Here is a 9,109-nt window from a genome sequence, read left to right as displayed (position 1 = left end):
AAAACATAAATTTAAGGTACATAAAATTGGGAAATAAGAAATGTATAGCCGGCTTCTGGGGTTGTGCTGTATTTAGTGACCATAAATGTCTTTTCATAGATTAAGCAATGGTGGAACAACTCATCTGTAAATGAATATTTAACAACAGCCTATATGGCGTATGTGTGTTTTTTTCATAGCACACAAGGTTCAGTTGGTCATGTGACATCTAAAAACACCAATTATAATTTATGACATCATTAAGAATTGGTTATTAGAATGTTCACTTACCAATGGGTAGCAAAGTGCAACAAGCTATAACAGATTGTCCATGCTTCTTTGCCCAAAATGCCCCTTGCCCATTTGGAGATTGGTCTGGTGTTAGTCCATTTGGAGACTGGTAGTGAATTTGGTAGCTTGTGGGCACATCCAGAGGCCTGTACACAATATAGCTGTAAAAAAGTTAGCCATTTAGTACAGATATCCCTTGCACCCATGGTAGGAGGAAGAGACACATTTCTAGGGTGCAGGTGGGGGATAGAGGTCAATCTGAAATGAGCACCCAGTAGGGGGGAGTGAGAAGCGTAGGTGCGAGACAGCAAGTGACTGACTGTCGGGGGGTGGGGTTAGAGTGGAATGGTGGCAGGAGGGGGAGGATTCTGGGGAGCACTGGGCCAAGTAGTATTAACTTGTGCACTAATACTACTTGGCCCTCCACCCGTTGCACCATAAAGTTCTGCACGTTGCTCCAGATTTGTTTTGGGTTTTATCATATAACAAATAAATGGCCTGATGCAACTAAATGAAAAAAGCATCCTATGGTTTATCACACAAAACTCAAAAGAAGTCTATGGGGAAATTCTAAATTGTATCAGTTTTTCTTGAATCTGGCCCAAAGTGTCACGTCTGATCCACTGTCCATTGAGGTTGGCAAGGCCATTTCAATATGTTTCTCTTGAAAGCATAATGGAAGGCTGGAGCTGCCTTTCCGCGGGCCCTGCAGCAGGAGATATGAGGATAATTTACTCGCTCCCTGCCCTCGTGTTCCATTGCAACATCTCTTACTGGTGGTATTTTAAATGAGAGCCCAGTAAATCTCCATGCTTTCTGCTGCATACCTTCTTATGATTATCAGATGTTTCAACTTTAAGGTTAATCAAAATTTTATGGAGCAATTTATTACTTCCTCTTAGAAGTTCGTTGTACCCGGCATATTACCAGGACCCCAAGCAATGACTCCAAACAATACGGCCAGTTCTCTGGAAGAATTGCCTTTCCACATTTTAATTTGGTCATAAAATGTACATTTAAGCAACTCTCAGAGGCAGCAAAATGTATTACACACTGAACTGTGTGTTAATTCTGTTTACGGTTAACTACTCCGCGGGGGGGGATGGAGCTCACCAGCCCATACCATGCCCAAAAGGCTGGATATTTCTCTACAGAGCTCAGTGCCATATAATACATGGAGAGGCCTGTTTCATTTTAGGAACATTTGGTTGTCGTACAAACTTCCATTGTCTTCTGTGTGTTCCTTCTTCAGACATTGTTGTGCTGTGTCACAGCTCATGGTAATTATAGTGGGTTTTTGCTCGAAGCAACACATTCTCTGCTTGGAGTCTAAGCAGCAATCCCATAGAGTGTCTGAGAGAGCAAACAGCTGTCCAGCAGCCCATACTAATATGCAACCAATAAGAACAGAACATGAGGCAGATTGAATTCTGCTATTGATTGCGTGGAACCAACACAAAATAGTACTCTTTGGCCACGGGTCTTCCAAAAAAAAACATTATTTTAATTTGTGCTTGTTGGGTGCCCAATCCAGATGGATATCTTTGTACCATGGATATTGATGGGTTTGTCAATAAGAGAGGGTTTTTAGATTTCATCTGCCAGTGTACTATGTTGGCCAGTCCAAAATGCATCAGCAGATGAGGAAGTCAACATGAGCCCCTTTTTAGTTTCTGCTGTTCTGATCACCAGTGATCCCAAACCAGTGGCTCACAAGCAACATGTTACTTACCAACCCTTGGATGTTGCTCTCAGTGGCCTCAAAGCAGGTGATTATTTTTGAATTCCAGGCTTGGAGGCAAGTTTTGGTAGGATAAAAGCAAGGTGTACTGCCAAACAAAGACTCCTGTAGGTTGACAGTCCACATAGGGTCTACCAAATAGCCAATCAACTCACTTATTGGCACCTCCAAGAATCTTTGCATGCTTGTGTTACTCCCTAACTCCTTTTATATCTGAATGTTGCTCATGGGGACCCCTGGAATAGATAATGGAAAGGTGTCCATCCAATTTATATATTATCTGTCTGTCCAGCCTGTGGAGAATGTTGTTGGATAGTGATAAGTATAGGCTTACATTGGCATACTATACAAGTGAAAATGGTGACTCACTCGTCATATTTTAATGTAAATTTCAGATACTGACCCTGCTGGTTAAACGGGGGCTTTACCTTACCCCATCATCAGCCATATGGTGATGAGGCAATTTTCAGGCATTTTGGATTTAGGATGGCTTTGCACAGCACCTCTTATGGTATCTGTATGTCTATTTGTTCAGTATAATACATGAACCCAGCAGGCGGATGTAACATGACATCACTGGGACGGGGCAAGAAAAAGCAGCCCAAAATAAAACAATGTAAAGTAGTGTAGTTGTATAAATACATTTTTTTGCTTTGATGCTTTAAAAGTTATTGGCATTTTTTGTTCTGGAGGAATCTATTTCCTGGTACTCACCTGGAGTACCTGGCATATAACAGAAGCCTTGCTTTATGGCAAGCCTGTGTCACAAAAGAAAAGGAGCATCAACCGATCCAGTCGTTTGGCCCTCGGGTCAACAATCAAATAAAACTGGGTGAACTGTGCAGAACCATCAAAAGAGGACCACATATATGATTCACCCAGATAGGATTTTCCAGGCAGCCCAGTCAATATGGGCCAAAACCTGGTGACAAGATGAAGAGCAGTCACATAACTGGCAACGTTGGCCAAGTATCTCCAACTTAAGACACAGACAATTGGCACTTCAATGGAGATTCACCAAATTAGTCGATATTGTATGCTTTGTGTGTCCAGGCTTGTATAATATTTTGAGGCACCTTCTCAAAAAATTGGAACGAAGGATCTCCATTCATAGAAACAAGTTACGGTTAATCTGTAGAAATAAGTCAAATCAACTAGACTTGCTGTGTTTTTCTTGAAGAAGTTTCACCAGTCATCCAACTGGCTTTCCCAATTGAGAAAGCCAGTTGGATGACTGGTGAAAAGTCATCAAGAAAAACACAGCAAGTCCAGTTAATTTGACTTATGTCTACAGATATACCATGACCTGGATGAATGAGAATCTTCTCAAACAATTCACAGTTAAGGTATGTGTTATGAAGATATTGAAAAAACATCATTATTGGAAATCACTCAAGTAAATGTGAGCTGTCCAACCTCTTCCATTATGTGGGCCCATAATCTCATATTATACCCCAGGGCCATATCAAAATGTAATCTCATGGGCTTCCAGTTGCACAGCCTTGCTCTTTGATGTATGTTCTACTGGTCTCCAGTACCTATGGGACATGTCAGTTCTAAGCAACAATCCCATCCTTGGTTTTTTTGATGATGTTTATGGAAGTCCTGTGTGAATTCCTCTTATTAATGTGTGAGCAATTTGTCTTTTTCTTCCCAATACCGAATGCACAAGCTGTTCCTACATATTGATTACTGATTAGTTTGTCATTTTGTAACCGGATATTTGAGCGTATACAGCTTGATGCATGTTGGGAGATGTGATTTTCTGACCCCTGAGCACTTTCATCTAATTAAAAACGTTGATTCTGTTAGTAAATTCCTCAGCACCCCAGGAGATCTTCATCAATCCCTCATCTGTTGTGCTATAACATTTATTGGATAAGTCTCCTTTTTTGTCCCAGGTGGAGCATATTAAATGATGTGTTGTATCAATATGTTTCTGCACTCTGGCTTCAGGAATGCTACTTGAGTGAAATTTCAGTTTAATGGGTGAATAGGAACAAGACTCATGCCAAATGGTTGGACCTCAAGAAACATCCCAAACTCCAGCTGGAGGCCCGTGAGATTGTATGTTGATGTAACAATCTATGGGTCAGTTGTAACAATCTATGGGTCAGAAAGAGACAAGCCATATGTTTTGTGCCATAAATGTCCCATGATAATACAAATTATGGAAAGACTCTTAATCTGAAATTCCTCAGGCCACAGGCATTCTGAAATATACCCATACCGTGTAAATTCCCCATACCTGTATATGAATGTATCTAGAGAAGAATGATAGTGCTGAGAAGGCTTGTCTCTTTGATGTCCAGTAGCCACCTGCGTTGGTATAGTCAGGTCACCTTTAAACCTAGCAGCATCTTTGTCTGCAAACCAAGCCTCCACAGCTGGAGGTCCAGCTCCACTGATGAAAGTTATTTTTGCCCCAGCTTAAAATGGGGCATGTGAGGCACAGGCATTTTTTATACCCTTTGCACACTGCCTTCCATGCTGTAAATGCGGATATACCAAACAGATCATGCACCATGGTAAGTATTTATAAAATATTTAATAATAAACGTTATCTGTACAAAATATTTAGAAAATGGGTTAAAGTCGAGTATACGGGAATATCTGACAAATATATTGTATTATACTGTATAGTGAGAAAATATAGAGTATTGTTTACATTTAATTTACATTTCCATATGTACAGTCTGTTTTAACATCAGAATACATACATTACAATGCATTTACATCCTAGCCGCTGCTTTCTACCACCTTATGTAGATTCCAGTGGGGGGGGAGCCAGAAGGAATATGTATCAAGAGCCATCGTGGGGAAATGGGGAAAATACAACATTGCAGTGGGGTTTACAAAAATATATTATCCCATACAAATGGCACCAGGGTTTAGAGAACATCTATTGTTGTGTATCAAAAGATGCCTGAACTTGTTTGATAAATAAATTATTGCTTGATAAATAGGTGTTGTGTCCTGTGAGTCACCAAATTACAGATGAACATATGAAAATGGATAAAACTAAACAGTTATGAGATCTTGAACAAAGTCCTAAAGAAAGGGCAAGGGGTTTCTGGGTAATTTCATGGTTTTCATTTATTACCTAAATTGACATCACCTCCATCCACCACTACACGTGCCATGAACCAAAGAGCGGAATGACATACTGCAAATGATCTGGATGATGCAAGACAAACAAACTACTGATTGGCAGCTCCCATTCACCCACGTATATGATGTGCCATAAAACCAAAGCAGTTTAATGTTCCTGCTTTCTCTACCTTCCCAGGAAAAATTCTCCATAGCAAACAAAACTGCTCCAGCATAACAAGCAGTCATAAACAATTGTAACTAAAAGGCAAAAACCACCATTTTTGTATGCACACAGAATTGACACCAGTGCACACATAACTGGAGTTTATTTGCACTGGGAAGTTTTATGATTGAAGGGGTAGTTCACCTTTAATTGAACTTTGTGTGATGTAAACAGTGATATTGTGAGACAGTCTGCAGATCATGTGTTTTTTTATGAATTATTTAGCTTTTTGTTTAGTAGCTTTCCAGTTTGGCATTTCAGCAGCGATCTTGTTGCTAGGGTCCAATTTACACTAGCAACCAGGCAGTGGTTTGAATGAGAGACTAGCCGACGAATAGGAGACAGCCTAAATAGAGAGATCCTTATGTGATAGTAAGAAAACAATACAATTACACCAGCACAGGACAATAGTTTTTGGCTGCCTGGTTCAACGACAACCCCTCCCCCCCACTTCGAAAGGTGGCAGTAAAGGAAGGAAGATAAAGACCAAGAATAGGACATTTTATAAAAGAGTTGCACTTCACCAAAAACATATATTTTTATACATTCGTAACATATATTACAAGAACTTTTTTGAAAATATGTATTGGAACTTATATTGTCTTAGGCAAAGACTTCTTTTTTGGTTTATATCCCCTTTAATAATAATTAAGCTAATAAACTCAATTCATGATGTTCTCCTTTCATATGGGGCTGAAACAGGTTGTTTGGTTGGGCAGATCCTTATGATGTTACGAGCAGGGGCGATCCTGGCCCCTCCGCCGCCTGAGGCAGCAGCAGTTGCTGCTGCCCCCCCTCCCCCTAAAATTTGCTCTTAAAGTACCAGGAGCAGCATTTTTGCTGCCCCTGGTACCTAGTGGGGCGCTGCCGCCTGAGGCGACGGCCTCAACTTGCCTCATTGGTGAAGCACCCCTGGTTACGAGGAAAGTCGTATTCACTGTTTATCCTTCTGTTCAGAACTTATCCTTTTCATCTTTAGCTTCCCAACGATTCCCTGTGACTGACAAGGACAGGATCGGTATTGGTCCATTAAAAGGAATCGTTAGGAAGTGGAGTATAGATGGAGCGGCATCAACCGGCATGGTAACGAATTGGCACAACCAGTGAATACACTTTCTTTGCATTAAGGGAATCACATGACTTTCTCTCCAAACAGATATAGTTACTTATTTTGCCCCAGAAATGCAGTAAATCATGCTTTCGACCCGAACCGCAACCCGCATATTTACCCACTTTGATCCTGGACCCGCAACTGCCTTATCCACAACCCGCCGACCACCATCAAACAGGAAGTGACGGTGTTGCAAACCGGAAGTGACATCATCAAAAGTGGGCGGGCAGAAACAAGTTTTGCAAAACTTTAAAAGTGTAAAATATAGACAATATTACATAAGATAAGAAATTTAGATGAGACCCTCAACATGACCCAGAGACTCTCAGGTATACCCGCACCTGAAAATCCTCCCCTCATTCTGCAGGGTGACTGCTTTTTTTTGGGTAATTAGCAGTTACCCGTGGGTACCTGACTCACTGCAGGACCCTACACTGTGGATGTATCTAGCTATAAGGACCCCTGCTATAAGGGTCAGAATCAGTAGGGCTGCCTGTCACATGATACAGTGGGTGATGCCAGGGCTTGTCTTTGAATAACAGCTGGGGTAGCATTCTATTATAGATGTAACCCAATGGCACAACAAGAAGAACCTGAAAACCTCAATTCTCTTCTTATACACAGTACCCCCTAGGCTGGTGCTATCCAGATGTTTTCATGTAAGACATGCTCTGGGCCAGATGATAAATGTTGATATTATCCAAAGACGTCAACAGAGATCATGAGCAGTTGGACGGCCCATTCATTAAAATTAGAACCAACTTGACCAGGGTTCCTTCTGAGAGAACTCCCACAGTACCCAACACTCATGTATCCTAATGCAATAAATGTTTTATCATTTCATACACCTTGTAACTACAGCAGGATGGGGACCAGGAAGGGGACTTTCTCACAGTACAAGAATTTGATGATGTCCACCTCCATGGCTGTAGGCTTCAGCCACAATCATTGCTCTGTTAAATGCTGATGGCCATTGTGAATCGTAGGCCAGCACTTGCTATCAGCAACACAGGAGGCAGAATGCACTGCTGGAGTTTGTGGAGCAGCCATCAGTCCTATCAAGGACATCAGAGGTGATGTTTCAGGAGACCCTACGATGGCCCAGATGATCATAAGAGCCTTATTTCAAACAGGGTCAGGCTGAGTGACTCTAGCCACCTGTGTGGCCCAGGCCTAAACTTGGAGTTGCCATATTAAATAATTTGACTTTATAGTCGGCTTAAATACTGAAGGGCTTTAGCTAATGTGACATTGGCCAACTCTCATGAAGCAGTGCAAAGTGTAGTATTTGTTTCCGGGTGCAGTGGGAGACATGTACTGGATGGGTCATCATGGTCAGTTGCTCAATAACCAGCTAAAACTATGTCTTTCTCCATATCACAAGTAAGTCCCACCTCAAATATTGTTCTATGAGAATTTGCCGTGAAGAGTCCCCCGAGACTTTAAACCAGTGGTCCCCAACCAGTAGCTCGCGAGCAACATGTTGCTCACCAATCCCTTAGATGTTGCTCCCAGTGGCCTCAATACAGGTGTTTATTTTTGAATTCCAGGCTTGGAGGCAAGTTTTGGTTTCATAAAAACAAGGTCTACTGCCAAACCGAACCTCATGTATCAGTCCATATAGGGGCTACCAAACAGCCAATCACAGCCCTTATTTGATATCCCCATGGACTTTCTCATGCTTGTGTTGCTCTCCAACTCTTTTTACATTTAAATGTGGCTCACCAGTAAAAAAATGTTGGGGATCCCTGCTTTAAACTATGACCCATCTTCTCTTACTGAACCACCAGGCCACCAGCAGGTGATGGGAGTAGCATTTCATGAAAAATCTGACGGGTTGTATATAGTGATGCTTCCACCATTGTGGCCTACTATAACTTCTGTACTACTACTACTTGCTCCTCTATGTGGCCCACAGCTGCCCCCTCTACCTGGAACCCCCTAAAGTCATCCTTGCCATTTTATTTGCACTGATCTGCTTCTAGCTATCTGTACATGTTTCTCTTATGTAACATTTTATATCACAAATGCTTCTTTATTTACTACTATTTCCAGTTTCAGTAAAAAAACGATCTATGTATATATACTGTATATAGTCCCTCCTGTAATACAAAATGATATATATACATAATGTACATGCCGTATGTACACCCACCTCATTAAAGCTCACTCTTCTGCCTATCACTTGAACTCATAAACAAGAAGAATAGGGATGGGCGAATAAATTCGCTGTGAATTTCCATCTTTCGCAGCGGGCAAATAAATTTGCAAATCTCCCGCGAAAAATTCACCGGCATCAATTTCTGATTTTCACAATTTTTTCATGAAAAACTTTTGAATTGCTTGATTTTTTAGTAAAAACGTTCGAATTGTCGATTTAGTGAAAACATTTCAATTGCTTGATTTTATCGTGAAAAACATTCGAATTGCTAGTGAAAATGTTAGAATTACTCGATTTTTGTGAAAAAGTTCGAATTGCACTATTTTTTTTGTTAAGACGTACGAATTTCACGTTTTTTTCGAAACTTTCGAATTTTATGATTTTTCGTGAACTTTCTGATTTCACAATTTTTCGTGAATTTTGTAGGAGATTTGTGAATTTTTCGGCAAAGCAAAATGGGAGAAATTCACCCATCACTAAAGAAGAACAATACAGAATTTGGGTCAGTTG

Source organism: Xenopus laevis, chromosome 5L (assembly GCF_017654675.1).
Source record: "Xenopus laevis strain J_2021 chromosome 5L, Xenopus_laevis_v10.1, whole genome shotgun sequence".
Classification (NCBI taxonomy): domain Eukaryota; kingdom Metazoa; phylum Chordata; class Amphibia; order Anura; family Pipidae; genus Xenopus; species Xenopus laevis.
The sequence above is the reverse complement of the archived record's forward strand: the minus strand, read 5'-3'. Positions refer to the sequence as shown.